Raw genomic sequence first — 26,530 nt, 5'->3', positions numbered from 1 at the left:
GATTTTCTGTTTCATTTCTGTAATGGTGGTGTCTCTTTCTGAAGCCACTTTTTGTAGTTCTTGTATTTTTATTTCATTGTTTAAAGTTTTGGCTTCATTTTGCTCCATTCTTGCCATCATGTGTTCCAGATTATTTCCAAATAATGTTAGTTTTGTAGAGAATGCCTGAATTTCTGATTGAAGGGGAAGCAGAGCTTCCTTGAAATCTTCTAATGTGAATGGTTGGTCAGTCTTAGCTTTTTGAGCTTGCTTATTTGCTTCAGAATGTAGTTTGTTTGTTTTTTGCCTTTTGGAAGAAGATTCCTTTTCCGGAGAGCTGATGAGAGAAAGTCTAGTCTTAGTCTGAGATTCCATTTTTTCCATTTTGATTGGATTTTTTTCTGTATTTATTTGTTTAGGTAGCTTATTTCCAGACTGGCAGGCCCAAGCACATGTATCCAGAGTCACCACTGTGCTACTATACTTTGGAGATTATTGGTTTAAAATTGTTTTCTATTCCAGAAAAAAAAGCAGTTAAGTGAAATTTGGAGTTTTCTTATGTTATTTTAAAAGTTTTTTTTTTTTTTTATTGATATAGTAGCTACAGTGATTCGGTTAGATTGATATCTATTTTGAGAGCAGGCTGAAGTATATGCTTCCTATCTGGTGGCCATCTTGGAATCTCCCTCATGGAAAGGGTTTTTCTAAGGTATGTGTAGGGTTTGGGTTAGGGTTAGCACAAATTAGTAAGGATGGCAGTATATAATCTAACAAATGCTACAGCTGCACTCCGACTAACACTCGTTAACACTGTTGTCCACAACTAATATTGTTACACCTATAACTTGCTACTCTGACCCTAAGGGTACATTGACATAATGCAACCTGAATAACTTGCAAACTTCCACTTTAATACAAGTACTTATATGAGTAATCTTGCAAATCCATGTCTGTTGTTGCACTACAAATGCTTGTGTATAATATATTCCATTTCAGTATGAATGCATTGTACAATGTGAATGTATTTTATTTTATCTGATACAATTTTTTTGTACTGTGAACCAATTCAATATACTGCAGTGTATCATTTCCTAATACTGCACTATCAAAGGTGACACTGATGTTTAATTTACCTGTGTTAATTTGCATAGTATCTTGTATTATATTGCATTAATGGAGCATTTCTTCATGGACTTCCAATAACAAAGGGTTCTACTCCCAGTCAGACTTTTCTGTTCAACAAATTAAATAAGATAAATATATATATATATATATATATATATATATATATATATATATATATATAGTTCCCCTTCATATGATCGAATTTCTCTAAACTCGAAAGTCATAAACTCAAAACCAGAATCTCGAATTTAGAGAAACTCGAACACATGAAAGGGACAAAAAAAATAACACCTTTCAAATGTTTTCGCAGGGGGGACTGTGCCCCCCACACCCCCATACTTAAATATACCTACTCCGAGCACACTGTAGTGAAGGAAAGGGAAATCTCCCATTCCGTGCTATACGCGTAAGCACAAAACAAAAGATTTTCCATTCCTCCACTATAGTGCGGTCACGGAACACTCACACTTAAACTGCTAAGGTACAGGGGGACCTGGCCCCCTGCAATAAGGTAAGTTAACTTTTCATTTTTTGAAACCTCAGGCTCCCATTCACAATTTCGAGTGAATAGAAGTTCGAGATTCTGGTCTCAGGATTATGAATTTCAAGCTTCCATCCATTCGATCTTGTGAAGGGGAACTATATATATATATATTTATATATATATATATATATATATAGATATATATATATATATATATATATTTATATATATATATATATATATATATATATATATATATATATATCGGTGTGTGTGTGTGTGTGTGTGTGTGTGTGTGTGTATATATATATATATATATATATATATATATATATATATATAAGTTTATTTGTACTAATTCAACCAGTATACCAGTATAATTAAACTGACTCTCTCAAACCTTAGAAAGCCAATGGATATCATTGACTGGGTGTATATTAAAAGCCTGGAAGGCCGTAACATCGAAGCTATGTACATCGACACATAACGGTCGATGTACATAAACATCAAAATCACAATGCCGAACGTGTTTAAGCCAGCCGCGTGATCATGGGGATAAGGAAATATATCCTTTTCCCCACTGTAGTGCGGTCTCGGAGTTGGTATATTTAAGTAGGGGATGTGTGGGGTGCAGGGGGGCTTGCCCTCCTGCAAAAGTGGGTTAAAGTCTGTTTTTAATGTTAGTGTTCAAGTACCTGTGAGGTGCTCTTTGTTGACGTAACTCGTTCGGTGTTGTTATTTTCACTGTTAATGTGTTTCGATGTTTATGTACATCAACCTTTATGTGTTGATGTACATAGCTTCGATGTTACAAACCTTCGGGCATTTAATATAGACCCCATTGCCCCACCGTCCCAACAAATGAATAAAGTAGTGTTTTTTGCAGGGGGCAACCCCTGCACCCTCACACCTCGCTACTTTAAATATAACAACTCCAAGATTGCACAACAATGGGGTAATAACAAAGCCCAATAGACACTGTGTGCACAGAACACCCAAATTACCTCAAACCAATAGCACTGTAAGTGAATCCAGTGGAAAGATTCACTTACATTGCTATAACCTAAACAGTTGAAGATGGTTGCATGTATCGATGTACTAAACAATGATGTCATGCAGCAAAAGTCAAATTCAGCCAGGTGAATCTTGAACAGATTAATGGGACTATATTGTAATCTTACTTTTTTACCTTTTACTGGTTTAGTTTCTGTTTAGTTTTAGCTTTATTTGGCATATTAGCTAATTATTCTGTACTTTTATATGGCCTCTTCTCTAACAGTCAGCACCTTGACTCTATTTTAAACTTCATATACTGTATGATAAACCTGATACTGTTTCCTGCACATATCCTAAGTGTAATGTCAACTATAAGTCTGTAAACAGTCTCAATGCTCTACTGCTTCCAACTTACAAATGCTAACGTTTTGATTTTTTTTGTAAATTTGTGGAACTTAAAAATGGAACTTACAAATGCTAATGTTTTGATTTTTATGTAAATTTGTGAAGCTTTTCTCCCCTGGTCTCCACTGAAAAAGGGCTATCAGCTCAGACGGACTAACCCAGTCAACAAATGTGAAATAAATAAACAAATAAATAAATAAATAATAATATGCAGTCCTGTGAACTGGATCATAAAAGCTCTTTTCATCCATGACCTAATTATAGTAAATGTAAAACTAGTAGAAAAAATAATACTGAATGACACTGCAAAAAGGCATTCTACCATATGTCAGTACAAGTAACAAAAGCAATAGAAGGTCACACAGATTGTTGTCAGTGGTCATTCTAGTCAAGCAGATGTCCTTCAAGAATGCAACTGCAGTCATAACATATGGGTTGTCCTGCCTCAGGCAGCCCTCGGTCGGCCGGATTCCAAAGTCTGGGTCCGGCATCGGCCGGTGTCACCTCCTCTCCGACGTCAGAACGGCTGGAGTATAAAGGCATCGGCCGACGCCATCTTCTTCAGTCTTTCTTGCCGCGCGGTGCCCGAAGCAGAAGCAGTTCGCAAGTGCCGGTCGGTCAGCTCCTGTGTTTTCAGTACCGAAGTCATCTAAAAAGTAAGTACCCCATTGGGGAACATTTTTTCTTGCCTCAGCCGATGTCAGAACAAATTGAGAAAGTTAATAATTGTTTGTCTTGTGGTAAACAAATACCTCATAAGGACTTCCATTCTTATTGCCTCCCTTACCTGGGCCCAGACCACGACGTCTCGACCTGTGCTGCCTGTGCTTGCTTTAATAAGCGCACTCTCAGGCGCCGGGCAGAATTTGCCGAAGACTTTTTTGGCGAATCTTTCGCTTATATCATGCCGTCGGAACAACCGACAACCCAATCTACCAAAAAAAGAAAGGACCGGGACCGACATCCTCGGCCCGCGTCCTCCACCGATACTCCTCCTAAACCCTCCGCGAGTGCTTCGGTCCCTTCGGAAGCGGTAATTCAACCGCTCCAGGCCAACGACACAACGTTAACACGTCCTTCTGTCTCGGAGTCTACACCGGTGCCGGTTGTTGATTTTCCTCCAGAAACCGAAGTTCTGGATCTACCCGACACCATTCCTGTGGACAAGGTTACTCCTGCACGTGGGGCAGCTAGGCCTCCTATATCCATGTCCATCAAGGCCTTTGCACGTGCTAAGGCCGCCAGCCAGGCCAAGGCCCATCCTTAACCTACTGCCCAGGCCCCTTCTTCTGATAAACAGATCATGTCTCTTGCTGCAGATCTTATTTCTCTTATCAGGGGGGTCTCAGCCTCATCCAGACAGAGGTTCTCAGCCGCCTGCAGAGAAAAGGCCCAGAACTGAGCAGGCCGACAACCTCTCTTCAGATGAAGCCTCTGGGGATTCTGAGCATTCAGATACCCAAGAAGAATCCTTCTAGGCCTATGAGGACTCTGATGCTGAGGAATCAATTCCCTCTGCCTCTCCTCCAGAGGATTTTTTGTTCGGTGAAGTCCTGCACTCTATGAGGGAGCATTTTAAATGGCAGGGTCAGGAATTCTCTGATTCCAGGAAAAGGCTACGTACCTTCCTCAAGCTACCCCAGCACAGACCTTTAGCTATCCCTCCAGTTATGGATGTCCTGGATGATGTTTTCTCCGACTCCAGTGCTAACCCTGATTCTCTCCCTCCTGCTCCTGTCAAGCCAGACAGATATTATAGGGTCCCAGACACCCACAAACATCTCTTTAAGGCCCATTCTGTGGATCTAGAAACTATTTCACAGGGCCCCAATGGAGTGGCTACTTCCACAGCCAAGAATCCACTGCCAGTGGATAGGGAAGCTAGGTCCCTGGAGAGATGGGGTAAAAAAGTTTATACCTCTACCACCCTGGCCATGAGGTCACTTAACTGCCTTTTTCATATGTTTCAGTACCAGGATTTTTACTGGATGATTTACAGAAAAAGCTAGCCTCTCCTGAGCCTATTGATAGAAAGGCATTGCAGGATCTAGTACATAACACTCAGCAGGTTAGCAATCATTTTCTTCAGTGTGGTTATGATGCATTGGAGGCTTCATGTAGGGCAGCTATGACTGGGGCTGTTATACGTAGACATGCTTGGTTAAAAGAACAGCTACTGCCAGACCATGTTAAAGTAAAGTTACTTGATGCACCTCTGGAAAAACAGAAGCTTTTTGGTGCTAATGCACAAGATGTGTTGAAGTCCATTGAGGAAAAAGCTAAATCAGTACAGACAGTCAAATATTTCCTCCAGGTTCAGCCACCCAGATTCAACAGGAATTGGTCTTCAAAGAATTGGTCCTTTCCAGACACTGACAAGTTTCAAAGGGGAAAAAACAGGCGTGCCCAAGGTAGAGGGCAATACCGAGGCTCCTACAGGGGCCGCCAATGGCAACCACCAAATCAAAGAAGTGGCGCAGGCAGTCCAGCTGCACCACAAGGACAACCACAATGACTTGACTTTCATACTGTCTACAAAGGCTCAAAGAGAAGCACCTTTGGGCGGAAAATTATCCTTATTCTCAAAAAACTGGCATATCTTAACCAAGGACAACTGGATTCTGGATTTAATAGACAAAGGTTACAGATTCCACTTCCATACTTTACCAATAAGACAATGCATGCCAAACCTGCTACTTCATCAAAGGGCAGAGGCACTCATTCAAGTTTCAAAGCTGTTAAATATAAAAGCAATAGAAAAGTTCCCTCCACAGAACAAGGCCAGGGAGTTTATTCAAGATTGTTCCTTGTTCCAAGAAAGGAAAACAAATGGAGGCCTATACTGGACTTGTCTACTCTAAATACTTATCTCATTGTGCCAAAGTTCAAAATGCTGACGTTGCAGCAACTCCTTCCCATGCTGGGCAAGGGGTCTTGGCTGGTCACTCTGGACCTCAAGGAGGCATACCTGTATGTCCCAATCAGACAAAGCTGCAGAAGATACCTCAGATTTCTTGCAGGGACAGAGCATTATCAATTCTCAGCATTGCCGTTTGGCTTATCTACTGCGGCGCGCAGAGTGTTCACGAAATGCCTGGCATCAGTAGTGGCACACTGCAGACTCCAGGGGATTCAAATATACCCCTACCTGGACGACTGCCTAATACAAGCAGACAACAAACAAACCTTGATAGCAAACTTGGACTATGTCATTCAATTACTACAGGCCTTGGGATACACAGTCAACATTCAGAAATCAAGACTTCTGCCATCCCAACAGATTATTTTCCTAGGAGCCAAACTGGACACAAAAACACAAATGGCTTACCTCACAGAGGGAAAACAACAGCAGTTACCAGAGTACTTCAAAGGCCTAGCAAAGCTCTCCCAGCTGACTGCAAGAAAAATCCTGCAGGCCCTGGGGTTCATGGCATCTTGCATTCTTCTGATACCTTTGGCAAGACTTCATATGAGAAAGCTACAATGGTACTTACAAAGCTTATGGTCCCAACACAGCCAAAGCCTAGAGGACGTAATCCCACTCATTCCATGTCTGAAAAGAGAATTTTTGTGGTGGGCTCAAACAAGTCAGTTAAACAAAGGCATGTCTTTCAACAAACCTCAAGCAGGTCAAATGATTACAACAGACGCCTCAGACCATGGATGGGGGGCGCACATGGAGGGCAGATGCATTCAAGGTCAATGGACACCAAGGGAAAGGCATCTGCACATAAACCAAAAGGAGATGTTGGCAGTGATACATGCAATCGAGACTTTCGAAAAATCACTTCAACAAGGACATTTGCTAATAAGGACAGACAACACTACTGTTATGTGGTATATAAACAAGCAGGGAGGCACTCATTCTTATCCCCTCTGCAGACTAACAATGATTCTCTGGGAAAAATCCCTAAGTCTGAAGATACATCTGCAATCCCAGTTTGTGCCAGGCAAGGCCAATGTACTGGCGGACAAGCTGAGCAGAAATTTCTTGGATCCACACGAATGGATGCTGCATCCTCACATTTTCTCACAAATAACAAGGAAATGGGGAAGACCGGACATAGATCTCTTTGCTTCTCACATGAATCATCACCTGGAAAAGTTCTGTACAAGGACCCACCATCCTCGAGCCTGGAAAACGGATGCTCTCTCCTTCAGCTGGAATTCCCTAACAATTTATGCATTCCCTCCTCTACCACTGCTGACCAAGGTGATACTGAAGATCAAAGCAGAACAACCAACAGGCATTTTGATAGCTCCAGACTGGCCAAGGCAGCACTGGTACCCATTGCTGTTGAGCATAACTCGGACCAAACCATGGCCTCTGCCCCTATGGCCTCTGCTTCTAACACAACACAATTACAGGACTGTTCATCAAAACATTGCATCTGACAGCCTGGAGGTTACCATAACTCCTTCCGATATCTCTCTTTCCAAAAAAGTTCAAGAGATCTTACTGGAAGCACGCAGTCCTTCCACCAGAAAAACCTATTCAGCCAAGTGGAAGAGATTCTTCATCTGGAATGCCAACAGGGGTCAGGATACAACAGTATTGAGTATACCTCAGATATTGGAATACTTGGCAGAAATGTTTCATACTGGTCTCTCATATTCTTCCATAAAGATTCATGCCTCAGCAATCTCAGCAAAATACAATTGTGATCCACCTGTGTTTTCACATCCTTTGCTAAGACAGTTCCTAAGAGGGATAAAGAATATCAAACCTCCCAGGAAACCACCAGTACCTGCATGGGACCTCAATTTCGTCTTGGAAAAATTAACTCTTCCTCCCTTTGAACCAGCAGCAATTTCAGAAATGCAATTTCTCTCATGGAAAACGGCTTTCCTACTGGCAATCACATCAGCAAGAAGAGTCTCGGAGATACAGGCACTCATGGCAGTACCTCCTTTTCTCATTTTTCATCAGGACAGAGTCTCTCTAAGAACCAATCCTTCATTCATGCCAAAAGTAATTTCCAGGGTGTCTCTAAATCAAGCCATTCACCTGCCTACTTTCTTCCCCAATCCTCAAAACAGGGGCGAAGCACTGCTGCATACTTTGGACATACACAGGCAACTACGCTACTACTTGGACAGAACTAAGGCCACCAGAAAGTCTGACCAACTGCTTGTAGCCTATGCTGCTGGAGTACAAGGAAAAGCAATCTCCAAACAAACAATTTCCAAATGGATTGGACACTGCATCAGATTCTGCTATTCTTTTCATGGAAAAGGTGTGCCAGCCAATATTAGGCCACACTCCACCAGAGCTATAGCCACATCCACAGCTTTCCTAAGAGGAGTGGCTACAAAGGACATTCTAGAGGCTGCTACATGGAGCTCCGTGCATACATTTACCAAGCACTACAACCTGCCTTTATACTCCAGATCCCGAGCAGGCTTTGCTTCGGCAGTCCTGCAGGGCATTTTAGCTACACCATCACTTTCTTAGTTCCAACCACCCCCAGCTTGGCTATGGTATTCAACCCATATGTTATGACTGCAGTTGCATTCTTGAAGGACATAGCACAGTTTTGTACCTACCATAAATGTAGATGTCCGATAGATATGCAACTGCAGTCGGATTTTCCCTCCTTCCTACCCCTATGCAACCTTCTTTATGGGTCCACTACCCCTATTCCTATTAGCTGGGGGTATCTCCTATGGTGTATCTGTTTATTACTGTTGTGCATGTCTGGAATTGTTTATCCATTCACCAAATTTAGCCTTCCTAGGAGGGCACCTGGCATCTGGGGCAAGAAACACTGAAGAAGATGGCGTCGGCCGATGCCTTCATACTCCAGCCATTCTGACGTCGGAGAGGAGGCGACACCGGCCGACGCCGGACCCAGACTTTGGAATCCGGCCGACCGAGGGCTGCCTGAGGCAGGACAACCCATATGTTATGACTGCAGTTGCATATCTATCGGACATCTACATTTATGGTAGGTACAAAACTGTACTTTTCTTTGATCAGGCTAAAGCATTTGACACCATACCCTATGATGGCATCAAAAACAAGCAAAATACCTTAACAGTAGATGTATGTATAATGAAGTGGATATCCAACTGGCTGAAAGATAGAATCCACATAGTTAAGGTGGCAGGTGACTCCTTAGAAAGTATGAAGGTAAATAGTGATGTCCCCATGGATAAGTAATGGGACCTGTTCTTCTGGCATCTATTTCTCTAATCTCCAGACCAGTACTCAGGACTTTTGTTTGACTAAGTTTTGAGATGACTATAACATGGGCATTATTGTTAAATTTTCCTCTGATACTCCTTTATTACAGCAGGAATTAACCCTTGTAAACAAGTGGTATACAGAAAAGGAGCTAAAACTAAATGTGAGGAAGCATAGTGCCATCACATTTGGTAAGCAATATTTTCCTTCAATATACAGTATAGCCAATAACCCACTCCAAAATTATAATGTAGTCAGAGATCTTGGAACCTGGGTTGAGAATTCCATCTCCTTCAACCACCATACAACAGCAGTAGTCAGAAAATTCTTCTGTTAATCACAACTAATATCTAAAGACATATCACACATCAAAAGGCATTATCATCCTTCTTTATGCATCCTTAATTAGACCAATTATTACAAACAACACCCACTTTGGGATGTACACTTCTAGACATATTAAGCAACTGTAAAGGGCCTTGAGGTTCTTAACCCACGAAGATTGTTGGAATAAAGTCCTTATGCTATATAACTTCCTGTAGTTAATGCATTAACAATTAAAACTATATTTACTTATTGATATATTTATTTATTTAAGTTTAATGACAGGGGAAGTCCACTGGGCCATAAATATGACACTCTTTTATCAGTTATAAACTATATGTTATATATTTAGGGAACGATCAACTGTACTTTAAAAGACATGCAGGTAGGTACGTGAGTGGGTGTGCCTTCTTTGAAGGTTGGGCGCCGGGCTGGCAACTCAACACCATAAAAATTCTCTGCCAATCAGTGATCTGCTGTGGCAAACCCTAACTGGGAAAAGCTGAAAGACTATTTATAATGAATAAAGAAGCTTGCATTGGTCATTTTAGAATTAACATTGACTCTATACTAAGCATATCATTAGGTTTCTACCTCCCAGTAAGAATACTTGTACATAGTTAAATGACATCTGACTAAATTCGACTTTTCAGTCTTTAGCATCATGTTCAGCCCTCAGTCAATGTAACTATCTGTTTATTCAGTGATCTTCAACATCTAAACTATTTAAACAGACTACTTACACTGTGCATCTGATCTTCTTTCTGGGACAACTTTTGCAGCACACCAACTGTTCTTGGCCACACTATGTGAGAAGCTTTTTGGCTATCGCAGTTCCCATAGACTTTATTGTGATAGAGCCAGTTCTCACACTTCTAATTGCTCATCTTTTATTCTTGAGGTTTTTGTGCTCTGATATCTGAAACTGCTATAAAACTTTGCTGCCTCTCCATGAGGAACGCATGATCTTGAATTGTTTGCTTTACCAACTGCTATAGCTTTAGATTACAACCTTTTCCATGTATTTTTATCTTTTTTTAATTTATAGCTCCCACGTCAAGTAGTCATCTGCATTTGTTGTGATAATAGACTTTGATTTTAATCCAATGTTTGCTTTCATCTATATTGATTTTCATTTGTCAGGAATGCAGCTGAAATAGGTAATAAGTTGTTTCCATGACTTAATGTTCAAAGCTGACCAAATAAAAGTTACCATTCAAATAAGAAGATAAATGCATAACAGGATACATGATCACATATGATAACAGACAGTCACCAAAGCCATGGATGAGGGGAAGACTGTGCATACTGTCTACCTTGACCTGGCCAAAGCCTTTGACACTATTCCCCACTCAGGCATAATAGATAAACTCTCTCAACTAGGCATCAATCCATATGTTTCCAGATGGGTAGCAAACTGGCTCTCTGATAGAACCCATGTAGTCAAAATAGGGGAAGCCACCTCAAGCAGTAGGCCTATAACAAGCAATGTACCCCAGGGTTTGGTCTTGGGGCCTCTGTTATTTGGGATATACTTTTCTGAGGTGCAGGCCAAAACCAGTGGGCTATGGCTGACCAAGTTTGCAGATGACTGCAAGCTGGGTGCTGTCATCAGTTCCCCTGTTGATGTGGACATCCTCTAAGACAGTCTCACTCAGACAAATGACTGGTGCCAGAAACATGGCCTCAAATTGAATACCAAAAATTGCATCATCATCCCCTTTAGGGAGAGTGATGTCCCCACAAATTATCACATTAATAACAATATCTTATGCACTCAATCAGTTGTGAGGGATTTAGGCACCCAGGTTGATAGCGACCTGACTTTTGACCACCATGTTGCTTCTGTGGTATGGAAAGCCTTCTCCATGGCCCACCCCATAAGTAGGAGTATCTCATTCAGGGACAAGGAGGTCATAACATCCCTGTATTCTTCCCCTATAAGGCCCATTGTTGAGTACAGTGCACCTTTTGGTATGTACCTTGCAAAGCACATGCAGCAGCTGCAGAGACCTCAGAGGTTCCTCACCAGGAGAATCCACGGCCTCAAACATCTATCATACACAGATAGGCTAAAAACCCTATCGCTCTAATCAGTTTCATACAGACTCCTCAGAGGTGACCTCTGTGTGGCATACAAGGTGATCATGGACCCCACCTTGATGGGACTGCATATCCGCAAGTCAAGCTCCACTTGAGTAACCCACATGCATGGCCTCAACTTGGTCTGTGACATCAACAGGACTTGGTGGGACAGATTTGTGTCCCAGAGACTCCCTAATCTATGGAATAGACTCCCTCTTCACATCAAGCAAGCAGTGTACCTCTTTACCTCTTTTTAAGAGCAACCTGGATAACTGGATGGAAAACAAGAAATACACCCATGGGATTCCACCCATGTCCCTGCTGGACAAGGGCACTGGTTGCTGATTTGTCGAAACATGGGCTAAACTCTTGGCTAGGCTTATATGGATCTTAGGGCCAGCAGCCTAATAACCTCCTATGAGCCTATAAATAGAAAAGATCAAAGAATCTTATGCCCATTAACCACTGAGTTGGCAAAAAAGTGAGTCTGTACAATGGAGTAATCCTATAGTCCAAACTTGTGAGAACACAATGGAGTAATCCTATAGTCCAAACTTGTGATAACACAATGGAGTAACCCTATAGTCCAAACTTGTGAGAATGCAATGGAGTAATCCTAAAGTCCAAACTTGTGAAAACACAATGGAGTAATCCTAAAGTCCAAACTTGTGAGAACACAATGGAATAATCCTATAGTCCAAACTTGTGAGAACGCAATGGAGTAATCCTAAAGTCCAAACTTGTGAGAACACAATGGAGTAATCCTATAGTCCAAACTTGTGAGAACACAATGGAGTAAACCTATAGTCCAAACATGTGAGAACACAATGGAATAATCCTATAGTCCAAACTTGTGAGAACGCAATGGAGTAATCCTATAGTCCAAACTTGTGAGAACACAATGGAGTAATCCTATAGTCCAAACTTGTGAGAATGCAATGGAGTAATCCTATGGTCCAAACTTGTGAGAACACAATGGAGTAACCCTATAGTCCCAACTTGTGAGAACACAATGGAGTAAACCTATAGTCCCAATTTGTGAGAACACAATGGAGTAATCCTATAGTCCAAACTTGTGAGAACACAATGGAGTAATCCTATAATCCAAACTTGTGAGAACACAATAAAGTAATCCTATAGTCCAAACTTGTGAGAACACAATGGAGTAATCCTGTAGTCCAAACTTGTGAGAACACAGTGCATTGCACTTCATTATTGGTCTGATGAGGGATGAGTACAGTAGGACTATAACTTTCTTGGATCTGAATGTCATGCCTTTACTTATAAACTGTGCTACACAGAAACATTTATTCACCATTGTGGACACATTGTGACCAAATGCAAGGCTACTATCTATCTGTGTACTTAGATCTTTCACCTCTGAGTCCACTCTAAGGGAGTGTACTATTAATGTTATAATTTGAAGAGGCATTTGACTTCCAAAATGGTATAATAATGCATTTTATTATGCAGATAGCACAATGGTGCAGTGGTTTGCATTGTCACCTCACAGCAAAAGGTTTTGTGGTTTTGATTCTTGGCTGGGGTGCCTTCTGTGTGGAGTTTGCCTGTCCTCCCTGTGTTTCTGTAGGTTTCCTCCGGGTGCCCCAGTTTCCACCCACATTATAAAGACATCCGTCTGGAGTATTTCTCCCTGGGTCTCCACTGAAAATTGGCTCATTCCAAGTCGGACTTTCCCAGTAAACAAATGTTAACTATAGGAGGTCATTGTCCCAATGTACTCATCCCTCATTAGACCCATTATAGAGTATAATGCCCCATCTGGTATGTACCTCACAAGACATCTGCAACAGCTGGAAAGTCCACAGAAATACCTCACTAAAAGAATCACAGGCCTAAAGCAGATGCCATATGCTGACCGTCTAAAAAAACTCCAGCAATACTGTGTGGCATATCGTCTACTCAGAGGTTATCTCTGCTTAACATACAAGGCCATGTCAAACCCTGAGCTGTTGGACATGCTCCACTTAAAGAAATCCCAATCCCTCAGAGCCACATGCTCCAGGGATCTAAACCTTGTCATCACAATGAACAAAACATGCTGGAGGGATAGGTTCCTGACCCAGAGACTCCCCATACTCTGGAATAGACTGCCCATACATGTCAAGCAGAGTGCCTCCTTGGCCCTCTTCAAAAGGAACCTTGATGATTGGATGGGAGATAGGAAATTCACCCCGGGGATCATGTCAGTCGCCCTGCTAGACAGGGGTCCAGAGAAGTAAATATTGTGGGAAGAAATATCCAGGGAATTATTATGGCTAGGCTTACATAGGTCCTAGGGCCGATAGCCTAGTACCAACCTATGAACCTATTTTAGGCCATGGCTCTGGCACAAATCATTTGTCTGAGTCAGGCCCTCCTGAAGGATAACTACATCACTGGGGATTCAGTGATTGCCCCCAATTTGCAGTCATCAGCAAACTTGGTCAGCCAAAGACCTTCTACATTAGCCTTGACATCAGAGACGTGTATTCCAAACAGGAGAGGTCCCAGTACTGAACCCTGTGGCACACCACTAGTAAATGGTCTTTTGCTGGATTTGGATTCTCCCATTCTAACAATGTGTCCTGTCTGTGAGCCATTTGGCTGTCCATCTGGTGATATAGGGATTTATGCCCAATTTTCTGAGTTTATCTAAAATTCTCAAGTAAGGAATTGAGTCAAATGCCTTAGCTGGGTCAGAGTAGGCAGTATGCTGTTTTTCCCCTCTTCTGTGGCCCTAGTTACTTTCTCAAAATAGTCGACCAGACTGAGCAGGCATGACCTGCCTTTGATAAAGCTGAACCGGGTTGGGTCCAGTGTTTGGAGATGTCCTATGTCATTATGTATCAGGTCCATGATTGTTCATTCTATGATCTTGCATATAAGACTAGTCAAACATATGGGTATGTAGTTTCCTAAGTCTGTTGATTGCCCTCTTCTGTGGAAGAGAGGGATGACCATTCCTGTCCTGCACTCCACAGGGAAAAAGCCAGTCTGCAGGCAGCAGTTAAATAGAGATGCTAGCGGGCCTGATAGGTCATGTTTCAAGCTATATAGGAGGCATCCTGGGATATTATTGTGACCCACTGAAACCACATTTTTAACTTTAGAGAGTGCAGTGATGACCTGTTCTTTTGTGATAACTGGTAGAGGAATGGTGGAGGGTATTTCTTGAGGGGTAACTGGAAGTGACCAGGAGTTGAAATTTGAGTTGCATTTATCAGCTAGTAGATTTAATATATCTTTTGGTTGGATGTAGATGATGCTGTCTACAACTAACTCTGCACATTGTTGAGTGTTGCCCTTTAGATTGTGGACATAACTGAAAAAGGCTCTATGGTAATCCTTTGTTTGGGAGACTATTCTTGCCTAAAAAAGTCATTTTGAATAGTTAACTAGTCACCTGATTTGCTTGTTTAGACTAATGAAGGAGGTTTTGTTCTGCTGTGCACATTCTCTCTTACTTCTAAACAGGATTTTCTTTCTTTTGTCATACAACTCATTTATCCATGTATACCAGGGGACCACCAGGGTGGCTTGTTTTTGTCATTTGTTTTAGACTTATTCTGGTCTGTTTCTGCCATTTCTGTGCAGTTGTTTATATGGTTGTGCAGGGCTTTTGTGTAGTGGGGTGCGTTGTCAATATGATAGTTACCAGGGGTGGATGACTTCTCAAAAGGATATTGTTATACATCTCTTGGCATTTAGTTTTAGTCCGTGGCTCTGCCACAAGATATTTGTCTGAGTCAGCCTCTCCTGGAGAACAATAGTGTCAGTGGGGGATTCTATGACTGCTCCTAATTTTCAATCAAACTGCAGATTTAGTCATCTAGAGGTCCTTGACATTGGCCTTGAATTCAGAGAAGTAAATGCCAAAAAGGAGCCATCCCACACTGATCCCTGAGGCACTCCGCTTGTGAATGACCTTTTTGTAGAGGTGGACTCAGTAATTCTAACTTCCTGAGTCCTGTTTGTGAGCCAGCTGGCCATCCACTGGGTGACATAATGGTTTATACCTAACCTTTTGTGTCTGTGTCAAATGCCTTGGCCAGATCAAGGTAGACAGTTTGAACTGTTTTGCTCTCGTCCATTGCTTTAGCAACCTTCTTAAAGAAGTCTACCAGGTTGAGTAGACATTAAACCAAATTAGGCTAGGTCTAGTGATTGGATGTTTATTATGTCCTTATTAATAATTTCCATGATAATTCTTTCCATGGCTTTGGGTATGAGGCTAGTGAGTGTTATGGGTCTGTAGTTTCCAGGAACTATAGATGGTCCACCTTTGTGCAGAGGGATGACTGTTGCTATTCTCCATTCATGAGGCATGAAGCCTATTTGGAGGCTACAGTTAAACAGCAATTCCAGATGGCCTGATAGCTCATGTTTCATAGTATTTAGGAGGCATCCTGGGATATAGTCTGGGTTCCATCAATGCAGTGTTCTTAGCCTTAGACAGCATTGAGGACCTGTTCCATAGTGATAGTAGGGGGGAATTATGTTTGATGGTATTTCTTGAGGGAAGGTGAGGGGGTGAGAGGGTAAAGTTAGAGCTGAATTTAAATTGTCTGCCAGTAGGTTTGCTATGTCTTCTTGCACAGTATAGGTGGCTCCATTAACAATGAGCTCTGCACACAATTGTGCATTGCCTTTGAGGTGGAAGACATAGCTAAAGAATGCCTTGTGGTTGTCCTTGAGGCCAGATTTATCTCAAATTTGGCTTTGGTAGACTTTGTCCTCTGAGTTGTTTGTTTAGTTTGATGGCAGTGCTTTTTTCCCTGCTGGGTGCTATGCCTCCTAGTTTTTGCCATGATTTTCTTTCTTCTGTTATCAGCCTACTAATGTTATAACTTTCCCAGGGTGGCTTGTTTTTGAGTTAGTTCTGTACTTCTTCCTGGTGGGCACAGCTGTCTCTCTGCAGCTATTAACATGCTTGTATAGAGTATCTGTGAACAGTTCTGTGTTTGCAGTATTGTTCTCAGGGTCTTGGGGGGGCTTGAAACTTTGCCAGGTTATCACTCTATAGTAGGAAGTTAGTCTTAGAGTAGTTTCAGAACATTCCAGGGTTAGCTGGGATTCCAGTTTTTATTTTTACTTCAAAGGAGACCATTTTTGGTCTGTACCTACCAGACAAGGCATTACACTAGGGACAGTACTTTCCCACATTATTTTATTATATTGCTTTCTTAGCACAGTCACCAGAGTTTTGTTAAAGTGCTGCATTAACACATCAGTTTGAGGGTAATACATTGAAGTTCAGAACTGTTTTAGTTTAAAATACTGACAAAGCTTATGCATTACCCTGGATATAAATGGGGTTCCCTGGTCTGTAACTTTTTCTTTGGGTATCTCTGCTGGGGAAAATAACAGTAGATCTTTGGTTATTGGCTTACAATTGACTTTTCACAGTACCACTGCTTCAAGAAACACCATAACATAGTCAGTACTCATGAGAGTGTACTGGTATCCATTACTAGACTTTGCTAACAGATATGCAAGACCCATAACTAGCCAACTGAATGGGGCCTCATTAATAGGCATAGGTCTCAGTGGACTTCTAAACCCAGAATGTGGTGCATTTTTTGACATTTTGGGTATGCTGTGCAGTTCTCAATGTCTTTCATTACAGCAGTCCAATAAAACATTGCTAAGATTCTAGCTTTAGTTTTGTCTATACTTAAATCACAAATGCCACAGAAGATTTTGGAATGAACAACTGGCATTGTATTTATTTTTTTTGTGTGTTTATTTGCCATGTGTAATAAATCATTATGCATTTTAAAATATGGATATGGGATGGGTCAACCCCAGTAATCTGTTTCTTCTTTCGTTCTGGCTATATATTCTCTGGCCCTCCATGATGTATCATCATCTTACTGTGCCTTCTTAAAAATGTCATTGCTCATCTACAAATCTATGAAGCAAGAACACTTTCATTACTACACTAATGTGAAGTAGAAGATACAGTCTCTATTTTATTAATTAGTTAATTTATTAATTAATTAATTTTAATGTATTCACCTGGGTAGTACACTGATTAGAACAGACAAATTGCAAGCACAGCCAAGGTGAAGAAATTCACAAAAAGAAATAAATAACCAAATAACTAAATAAAACAGAACTAGCTCACAAACATGGAAAAATTAGCAAATATTATTAACAGAGTACAAAGCAAATGTGGATCAATTTTAGTAGTAAATATTTGGGGTAAGCAGCAGGTGAGAACAGAGCATTGTATAAGAAGTGATGTGGGTAAGGGGGGTTTAGGTGATGTGTCCAGTGGAAAAGCATTTGCAGTCAGATTTTTGATAGAGATGTCTTTTGAGTTGTCTTCTGAAAGTGGGGAATTGTATATGTAGTTGTCCATCTTTCTGCCAGACACCCCTATCTGCTGTCTCCCTTTGTTATTATGGAGATTTCTTTTACGTGAGGGGGGGGGGATTGCCAGAGTTTCAGTGCAAGAATGGAGAAGTAGTGGCTGATAAAGTGCAGTTTAGTTTGGGCAGTCTGGAGTGACGGAGTTAATTGGAAGAGGTTGCAAAGGGTGTAGTTCTGGTTTTATTATGAATGGGATGGCACCTGGCTGAAATAGTTTGAAAAGAAGAGACACTAGGAGTATCTCAACTCTTTAGGATACTGGAAGTGATGTCTTCACCCAGGAATACTAATAATTTTCTCCCATTTCTTCATCTACAAATTATGATTCGTGTCAGTGACTTTCTTTTCTTCTTGGTTTTGTCATGTTCTTAATGTTACCTTATATTTATTTATCTTAGTACGATTTCTAACAAGCCCTCTGTCTGTTTTATCATTACATATGGAAACCCAAGGCTGTATTCAGACTCCCTTTACTTTTCAGTGTTTATCACTGTGGATCTTCCCTTTCTTTCTCCGCACAGGCTTCCCTCAGTACTGATTGACTGGAATCTTTTGACAAGGTTCCAGCATGTATTTAGGGTTCTTCCCTATCAGTTTATGCACTGACTTCTTTCACTAATTTAATAACTGGATTTTGTTTTCTGATAACACACCGGTTATTCTCAGTCATTTCTTTGAGTGAGTTCTTTCATTAACTTGACAACTGCAAGTTTCTAGTAATGCATTATTCCCTGTTTTCTAGCCAAAGTTCAGTTTTAGTTCCTTTTGAAGTTTCTACACATATCCCATTGTTCATTATCAGGACTGTGTATTTCATCACCATGTCTTGTGGCTGTTGCCTTCTGCCATTCTTACTTGGAGTACATTCAGAACTATTTGCTCTTATTATTGTGTCAGGCTGCTGTTACCCCTCTACATATTTATTACAGTATACTTTGTGTTTTTATTGCAGACATATTCTTAACACTGAGAAATGTGTCGTAGTGATTTTTAGGCTTTTGTATGGTAGTGCAGTGATTGCTAATATGAAGAGGGGGACCCAGAGCTGTTGCAGGGCAGGAGACTTTAACAGGGAAGCACTAGAGTTTACAACTAATTGCTTTTAAGTGCAACAGAATTGTAGTCACATTGATTGAATCATTAGGACCTCTTTGAGGATTGCCCTCAAGCATATAATAACAAAATATTACTGGTGCCATTTCAAACCCCATTCTATGATGGTTGCTGGATAAATTGATGAGATCTCCATAATAAGAAAGTGAGACAACAGACAGGGGTGTCTGATAGAAAGAGGGACAACTACATATGCAATGAAATTCAATGGGTGCAGCATTCAGTCTGTAGTATATATGAGACCACACTAATGATAATTAAACTTGCTAGAAAGTAAGGATATTAGCTTATGTCATCATCAAGATGGTTGGGAAGTAAAACTTCTTAAAAACAGATGATATATATTATTGAGCAAAGACAAAAAAATGTTGGCGATCACACTTCAGTGGCACGTCTATTTGATATAGACCAGCAGAGTGAAGGAGAGACTGGTATGTAATTTGGGAATAAAATTATCTCTTACAGAGAAATATAACAAGGTAAGCATTAGAGTGATGTCAAGTCTATTTAATAATGTACTTCAAAATGATGAGTTCTGGGAGGTAGTGCATGTCAGGAACTTGTGCTATGAAGTACAGTAAATACTTTAGCATACATTTAGTTTTAGTTGTACTAAATGAGAGGCATGGGTCCTTTAGCCAGCATTAGAGAGTGATGAATGGACTTTGCAGTTAAAGTTAAGAACTAGTTGTTATAGCTGATGAGATCAGAAGGATAAGGTCATCTACATATTAGGACAGGGTGACTCCAGGACATAAATAATCCATATTATTTACAAGGGTGGAAAAATAATGGTACCTAGAAGGAACCCCTGAGACACTCCTTGCATTAAATGTACTGAGGTGATGGGGAGTCTTTCCACTGAACAATATGTTTTCTGTTATAAGACTGCTGGCAAACCATTCAATTTGTGCTGGATGAGTGAGAGTGACGTGAGTGGTATGGACAGAACAAAAGTTTGTCTGTTATTAGATACTCAGATTTTTTTCTTGATTTATTAGCTTTATTAGATTAGACTGATAGATTCGATTTTTAATTTTATAAAGGATACCAGTGTTGCACACTGTGCTGCTCATGGCTCCTTCTCTTTTTTTTTTAAATAATGACATTGTATTGCAGAACTTCATTTTCATTGCAGCTCTCCTCACTGACTTCAGAGCCTGGCTGGGGACAGCTAGCAATGTCCTGTACATGCATTCTTTCAGGTATGTGATGACACAATAAATAGATGTAACATTTTTATTTTTTAAAGGAGAAACATGTATGCATGCCTGCAGCTGTTTACATCAAGATGCGTGTACACTGTTATAGCATGAATTATATTATTTTATTATTTTTAATAAATGTGATACATATTGTTTTAATTTGGAGCAACGGTGAATTTTGGGATGGGTGGAATTCTCGTTTGTAACATATAGCTTGTAGCTAGTTTTAGTGATTTCTAGCTCTGTTGCTTGATTTAGGAACTAAACATGTTTCTCATGGGTAATGCTTAATTTACGAAAAGCATGTCTGTGGAAAAATGATTAATGTTTCATACTTTTGAATATTTATTCATTTTAATTGCATAATAAGTATTTATCAATGGCTAAAGTTATTAAACCATTTTGCCCTCTTCATACAACTTTATAAATTCAGCATCTAAATAATCTTTGTTTTTCTTAAGTTATGTATTATTCATGCAGTTGTTTTATTTGCTGTAATACTTGAATACTGGATTATTTTCTGCTTCTTTCTCTGCATCTTTCAAAGTCAAGGCTCTTGAGACAGTCTGTATGCATATACATTAACACACCCATAACTATAGCTATACCCACACTCACACACACACATACACACACACACACACACACATATATATATATATATATATATATGTATATATATATATATATATATATATATATATATATATATATATATATATATATATATATATATATATATATATATATATATATATATATATATATATATGTATATATATATAGTTTACTATTAAAATGTTGAAATTCATTTGGTCTAACGTTCATATGATCGACCCATATGGTTGACACATGAATATTAAGTAAGTTTATTTGGTTGACAGGAAGTGCATGCAAATTACCTGTCGACATTATGTTGCAAACTGGGCAAGGATTTTCCCTTGTCTGCACTGTTGTGCAATCTTGGTGTTGTAATGTATAAGTAGCAGGGGCTGTGGGGGGTGTAGGGGGGCACAGCCCCCCTGCAAAAACACTAGTGTTAGTTTGCAGGTGTTTTTCGACCATTTAAATTTAGACATTTTTTTTCTGGTATTTTGAACATTCGGTGTAATGACTTTTGATATTATGAACATCGACCATGTGAATTTCAACATTTTGATAGTAAACTATATATATATATATATATATATATATATATATATATATATATATATAGGTTCATAGGTTCATAGGTTTATACTAGGCTCTCTGCCCTAAGGCATTTATAAGCCTAGCCCAAATTTTTGTGGACCCCTTATATGAAAAAAATTGCCCATTAGTTTGTTGTGCCTCTGTCCAGCAGTGACACAGAGATGATTCCTGGGATAAAGATCTCCCATCCACAGGTCAAGATTTCTCTTGAACAGAGCCAGCGAGGTGCTCTGCCTCATGGACTGGGATTTTATTCCACAGCATAGGGAGTCTCTGAGTGATAAATCTATCCTTCCAGCACGCCCTATTTATATCCAAGGTTTAAGTCACTTGCTCTAGTGGTTTTGGTGGATTTGGATTTTTGGAGCATGTCCATTAATTCGGTTGGACATGGCCTTGTATGTCAGGCACATGAGCAGACGGTATGCAACTGAATAGAGCTGGAGTTTCTTCAATCTGGCAGCATATGACAGATTTTGGAGTCCCTTTATCCTTTGGTGAGTTTGGGGTCTCTCCAATTGCTGCAGATGTCGGGTGAGTTACATCCCAATGGGGCATTGTACTGATCATTGGTCTGATAAGTGAAGAGTACAGGGGAACAATGACCTCACTAGATCTGGATCTTCAGGTGGGCAATGTAGGTCTTTCTAACCACTTTAGCAACGAAAGAAAGGCCACTGTCAAACTGGGTCCCCAGGTCCAACCTCTCAGTGGATTGCCACCTATATGGTAGCTTGGGGTTACCTTTGTTTTTCCGTATGACTTTTGGCGTTTAACTTCAGGCCATGGCTCTGGCACCAGCTATCTGTTTCCGTGAGTCCCTTCTGAAGGATATCCGTGTTTCCACTATGGCAAACTTTGTCAGCCAAAGTCCTCCCATGTTGGCCTGTACTTGAGAAGTAGATGCCGAACAATAGTGGGCCAAGGACCGAGACTGACATAGCTCCAGCAACTCTAACCCTGTGGGTTCTGTCCTATCCAGTTTGCAACCCATCTTGTGACATATGGGTTTACATTTAACAAGTTCAAAAGGCATGATCTGGTCGGGTCCAATGTCTGCAAGTCCCCTATATCTTTTTATGAGCTCCATTATTGTCCTCTCCATAGCTTTGCAGACTAGAATTTGAGATGTCTGGGAGGCTGTTTCTACCCAGGTTTTTGCACACTGCTTTTTGAGGCAGTTACAATGCACAATGTTCATGTTCATAGGTGTTTACTAGACTAACAACCACAAGGGCCTTTTTAAGCCTAGCATTGCATTCCAAATCTCTGACAAGTTCTAATACCCTTGATAAGTGTAAGCATGGGCCTGGGAGATGAAGTATTTACAGGTTACTTGTGTCCATTAGAGACACAGGTGCCAAACCAGAGATGAATTTCTGGTTTCCCATCCAGTTGACCAAGTTGCACTTGAATTGGGTTAGGGAGGAACTCTGCTTCACATGGATGGGGAATCTGTTCCATAGATGGGGTAGTCTTTGGGATACATACCTATTTCTCCAGCAGGTCCTATTTATATCACAGGTAAGGTTTAAGTCTTTAGAATGGGTAATTCTAGCACTGTTTGTTTTGTGGATATGCAGGAGGTCCATCAGAGTGGGGTCTGACAATGCCTTGTATGCCAGGGGGTCCATGTCACATAGTCGAAGTGTCAGAACTTTGACTATGTAATTATCAAACCCAATAGTTCAAAAACCAAATACTCCAAACACTTAGAACAGCGATTATTTTCCCAGGGAAAAAAATCACTGTTCCGGTACAAAACGCATAAACACACGAATACTAAATACTGCTTCTAACGTGGGGGGCTTTGCCCCCCACACCACCCAACATGGGGGGCTGTGCCCCCCACACCCCCTACTTAAATATACCAACTCCGAGATTGCACCACAGTGGAGGAAATAGCAAAGCCATGGAACCGGCCCACCAAATTCTTTCCCTGGGAAAGAATTCAATGTTTTGCAGCTTCGTGATTTTTAGACTTAGAAATTCCCAGTTTGAAGTTTCGGCATTCGGAGTTATGAGCATTGTGACTTCTGATATACACCCATGCCAGGCATAGATCTCCCGTCAAAAGTCTTTAGGAGACAGAATACAGAGATAAGGCCTTGAGGCAGTCTGCACAGGATATATTACTTACGTTCTGTATTCTTTTAGTGAGGAACCTCTGTGAACATTCCATTTGTTGTATACGCCTGGTTAGGTATGTACCAAAGGGGACATTGTACTCAATGATAGGTCTGATGAATGCCGAATACAGTGGAATAATGACTTCCTTTGACTTCGATGCCATACGTTGTTTATAGGTTAGCAAAACAGAATCCACTGGAGTCACCACACGGAACTTCTCACTGGTATAAAATCTTCTTTATTGAGAACAGGAACACAAGCGTTTTCACGTAGCTATACTACGCTTCTTCAGGTTGTTTATAGGTTGTGTGACATAGAATGATTTTCTCATCACTGTAGACCATGATGATCAAAGACTAGATTACTATCTATTTGTGTCCCTAATTACCTGGCTACTGGGTCAACTCTAAGGGGTGTGTTGTCAATATGATAGTTACCAGGGATGGATGATTTCCCAAAAGATACTAATATGCATTTCTTGGCATTTAGTTTTAGTCCATGGGTCTGACACCAGTTGTTTGTCTGTGTCAGCACTTCCTGGAGAACATTTGTGTCAGTGTGAGATTCAATGACAGCTCCTAATTTGTAATCATCTGCAAATTTAGTCAGTCAGAGACCACACTGACATTGGCCTTGACTTCTGAGATGTAAATGCCAAAAACGAGCGGTCCAAGGACTGATCCCTGAAGGACTCCACTTGTGATTGGCATCTTTGTAGAGGTGGCCTCCCCAATTCTAACTTCCATGGATCCTGTCTGTGAGCCAGTTGGCAATCCACTGGGTGACATATGGGTTTGTACATAACCTCCTGAGTTTGTCAACAATGCCTGAGTTGGGTATTGTGTCAAATGCTTTGGCCAGGTCAAGGTAGGCAATGTGAACGATTTTGCCCTCATCCATTGATTTGGTGACTTTCTCAAAGAAGTCCACCAGGTGAGTAGACACGATCTGCCCTTGACGAAACCAAACTGGGTTGGCTCCAGTGTCTGTAAGTTTGCTATATCTCTTTTGATCATCTCCATGATAATTCTTTCCATGACTTAGGTTCATAGGTTGGTACTTGGCTATCAGCCCTAGGGCCTATACAAGCCTAGCCATAACATTCCATGGCTATTTCTTCCCACAGTATTTACTTCCCTGGACTCCTGTCTAGCAGGGCAACTGAAGTGATCCCCAGGGTGAATTTCCTATCTCCCATCCAATCATTAAGGTTCCTTTTGAAGAGGGCCAAAGAGGTGCTCTGCTTGACATGTATGGGCAGTCTGGAATAGGGTCTCTGGGTCAGGAACCTATCCCTCCAGCATGTTTTGCTCATTGTGATGACAAGGTTTAGATCCCTGGAGCGTGTGTCTCTGAGGAATTGGGATTTCTTTAAGTGTAGCATGTCCAACAGCTCTGGGTTTGACATGGCCTTGTATGTTAAGCAGAGATCACCTCTGAGTAGATGATATGTGACAGAGTATAGGTGGAGTTTTTTAAGATGGTCAGCATAGGGCATCTGCTTTAGGCCTGTGATTCTTTTAGTGAGGTATTTCTGCGGCCTTTCCAGTTGTTGCAGATGTCTTGAGAGGTATATACCAAACGGGGCATTGTAGTCTATAATGGGTCTAATGAGCGAGACTAATGACTTTACATATAAGACTAGTGAGACTTATTGGTCTGTAGTGTCCAGGATCTGTAGATGACCCACCTTTGTGCATAGGGATGACTGTTGCCTTTCTCCATTCATGAGGAATGAAGACTGTTTGGAGGCTACAGTTAAATAGGAATTCCAGAGGCCTTGATAGATCATGTTTCATGCTATTTAGAAGGCATCCCGGGATATTGTCTGGACCCATTGATGCAGTGTTCTTGGTCTTAGAGAGAGCATTAAGGACCTGTTCCCTAATGATAGTAGGGGGAGTTATATCTGATGATATTTCCTGAGGGAAGGTTGAGGGGGAGAGAGGAGTAAAGTTGGGGCTAAATTTAACAGCCAGGAATTTAGCTAGATCTCCAGGCTCAGTATAGGTGGCTCCATTTACAATGAGCTCTGTACACAATTGTGTATTGCCTTTGAGGTTGCAGACATAGCTAAAGAATGTTTTGTTGTTGTCCTTGGCCTGGGAGGCCAAACTTACCTCAAATTTGGCTTTGGTAGACTTTATTTGTCCTCTGAGTTGTTTGTTTAGTTTGAGAGTGCTTTTATCCTGCTGGATGCTGCACCTCCTAATTTTTGCCATGATATTTTTCCTCCTGTTATATACCCAATTATATATATATATATATATATATATATATATATATATATATATATATATATATATATATATATGTTGATTCTATACATTTTGTCCAATCTTAACCTACTGAAAACCACTACAACCCACTGGCCAATGTAAAATAGTACCTTCCCTCTCTGTAGCTATCCTGAGCTTCCCAACATACGTTAGCTCTCCCAGAACCTGATCCTACTATGCGACATACCCTCCCAGAACCTGATCCTACTATAATACATAGCCCTCTCAGAACCCTGACTCAGACATTAAAACTTCCCTCCTGCCACCTAAACCTAAAGTTACTGACTCCCTCATAAACCTAAAAAAACTCCTCCCACTTCTTAAACCTAAACTTTGATGATTCCCTAACCCTAACACTAAACTCTCTTCCTGCTCCATAAATGTAGGATCCCTAATTACTCCCTAACCCCATATTTTTGTTTGCAAATTACATAATTATATGTACGAATGGAAAAAATAACGGTACCTAGAAGGAACCCCAGAGATGCTCCTTATATGAAATGTACTACATATATATATATATATATATATATATATATATATATATATATATATATATATATATATATATATATGTATATATATATATATATATATATATATATATATATGTGTGTGTGTGCGTGTGTGTGCGTGTGTATGTATACCA

The sequence above is a fragment of the Protopterus annectens genome, chromosome 5.part1, assembly GCF_019279795.1.
Source record: "Protopterus annectens isolate FY-2018-M chromosome 5.part1, PAN1.0, whole genome shotgun sequence".
NCBI classification, from domain to species: domain Eukaryota; kingdom Metazoa; phylum Chordata; order Ceratodontiformes; family Protopteridae; genus Protopterus; species Protopterus annectens.
Note: the sequence above shows the minus strand (reverse complement) of the source record.